General features: G+C 40.2%; 1 protein-coding gene across 12 annotated transcripts in view; it reads right to left on the bottom strand.

Annotated features, from left to right (window-relative positions):
- The window catches only part of Baz2b (bromodomain adjacent to zinc finger domain 2B), a 321,551-nt gene that overhangs the window by 266,549 nt on the left and 52,526 nt on the right, over positions 1-2,476 (bottom strand). For 10 of the 12 annotated variants that reach the window (XM_050122560.1, XM_050122535.1, XM_050122624.1 and 7 more), the window contains exon 2: positions 2,243-2,347. The exons of 1 other annotated variant lie outside the window; for it this stretch is intronic. The gene's annotated coding sequence lies outside the window, so the exon portion shown is untranslated. Of the gene's footprint in view, positions 1-2,242; positions 2,351-2,476 lie in introns of all 12 variants that reach the window. One more of the 12 variants, XM_050122543.1, reaches the window with a different exon arrangement.

Below are 2,476 nucleotides of genomic sequence, written 5' to 3'. Positions count from 1 at the left end.
TGTGTGTAAGCACCCCAAGGTGTGCTTACCGGGAAGATTCTAGCCTACATCGATCCTGGGTCAGAGCTGCCTGGGAGAGCTGAGCATGGCGTCTCTGCTCCAGAGAGCAGAGCTGTCGGGTCTCTCTGGGAGCAGAGCAGAGTCTGACCTCACTTCCTCTTCCGCCCAGCATCCTATTCTGTTTACTCCTCCCACCTTTGCTTTAACCTATCAGGGCCAGCCAAGCAGTTTCTTTATTGCTCAATGACCTTCCTCCATCAGACCCGGCTGTCCTTGAACTCACAGAGATCCTTCTACCTCTGCCTCCTGAGTGCTGAGATTAAATACTTGCATTACCACCGCCCAGCTTGTGGCAGCTTTTACGATGATATTCTATTCTCTACTGGCATCTACATTTTTCTGTTTGGACTTTTATATGAAAAGCATCTCACAGACTGGTTTCCAGCTTCTCTTTGTGAGGTTTTACCTCTAATGTGCCTAGGCTTCCTTTCCCAAGAATAGCCCTCATCTTTCCACACTGTGTCATGCATAATAGGCAAGTCCTCTAAATGTGGCCCCATTGTTGTCTAATACTGACAAGTTAACTTTTATAATTTATTTGGGTCACTGAAGCTTAGCAATATATCAGTACTTCACCCCCACAGTGTGCTTCCCAGGCCTGCTAGACTCTCACTGGATGGGACTATAAATCTTGTTGCTAAGAAGTACACAGTATCTACTTATCTATTGTCTGTTGGAAACCTGTATTCCATAACTGTCTCATTGTGACTTTCACTTCAAAGGTTATTTTCAGCATATTCATTTTGGGGGAGGTTATGTGGAGGTCAGAGGACAGTCATGGTCTGGGGATGGAAGTGTCATCAGGCTTGGTGGTGAATGCCCTTAACCATGGAGCATCTCTCAGGCCACCAAAAAAAGCTTCTACTGAAATAATTACTCCAAGTTCTTTGTTTTTTAAGTTTTTTTTTTTTTGTTATTGTTTTCTGAGACAGGGTGTCTATGTATACCCTTGGCTGTCCTGGAACTCACTCTGTAGACCAAGTTGGCTTTGAACACATAAGACATGCACGTGCCTCTGTCTCCTGAGTGCTGGAATTAAAGGTATGTGTTGCCACTGCATGGCTTATATTAGTTTTTATAGATAATATGGTTTGATGTTCTTCATATGTGTGCTGACAATTTCCCAAAAATTGAGGTATTTAGTATTTAATATTTAAAGTAAATATTTTGTTCAGTTTCATCATTTCATTGCATTTTTTAAAATCTTTGTTGTAATAATTCTTTCTCCTCTTATACAATTTAAAAAAATAATTCAAATATTTTTAGTATTGTATTTTAACTGTTTTTTTTTTTCTTGGTTTTTCAAGGCAGGGTTTCTCTGTGTAACTGCCCTGGTTGTCCTGGAACTCACTCTGTAGACCAGGTTGGCCTTGAACTCACAGAGATCCGCCTCCCTCTGCCTGACTGAGTGCTGAAATTAAAAGTGTGCACACCAAGCCCAGCTCATTTTTATTGCTTCATTAACTATATTTATTTGAATTTAGTACTTTCTTCAAGATTTTAATATATAACTCAGTATTTTTAAATTTTTTGACTCATTTATTAATTTTGTGTGTATTATGTGGTACACATACGTACACACATGCATGACTGTGCACATCCATACTGGTCAGAAGAGGGCATCAGATTTCCTGGAACTGGAGTTACCAATGACTGTGGGCAACCATGTGGGTGCTGGGAACTGAACCTGTGTCCTTTGGAAGAACAGCAAGTGCTCTTAACCACTGAGTCATCTCTCCAGCCCTACACCTCATTCTTTCAGAGCTCAACTAGAACACTGTTCTTTTAATATAAGATGTAGTTAGTATCGTGAAAATACATAGATTTCTCTTCTTACTTCCTCCCATAAAGCATATTTTCTTGTGATTTTATAGCAGTTTTTAGTTGATGTTATTATTTGTTTTGGAGGGGTATTTGTTTTGTTTTGAGACAGGGTCTAAGTAGTACTGGATCCCAATATATAGAATGTGCCAGCCTCAGACCCCAGTGAGCCTCCTGCCTCTGTCTCTTCAGTTCTGGATTAGAGGTGTGCTGCATCACAGCCAGCTTTTTAAAGCAGTTTTATATATCAGCTTTATTACATATTTAATAATAACTACAGTGAAAACTCTGGAGCACTATGCACACATCTTTAAAGACCTTAGAAAGATAAAGTAGTCTTGTATGTTGGCCACATATTTACCATGTCTGCTGTCCTTCGTGTGCTCCTGAGGATCCAAGCCTTCCTTGTTAATATCCTCTCCTTTTCACATGAGGAACTTCCATTATCCTTTCCGGTAGCACAGGTCTGCTGAAGACAAACGTCTCTTAGTTTTCCATTTATAAAATTGTCTTAATTCTGTCATTACTCCTGAAGGCCACGGAAACCAGGGCTAACTTATCTACTGGGGCAGCGTTTGCTTTTTTTTTTTTTTTC

This window comes from Alexandromys fortis, unplaced genomic scaffold, assembly GCF_014885135.2.
Source record: "Alexandromys fortis isolate MF-2015 unplaced genomic scaffold, M_Fortis_MF-2015_v1.1 scaffold_8_9099976_23576923, whole genome shotgun sequence".
NCBI lineage: Eukaryota > Metazoa > Chordata > Mammalia > Rodentia > Cricetidae > Alexandromys > Alexandromys fortis.
This window is presented reverse-complemented; position numbering and strand designations above follow the sequence as displayed.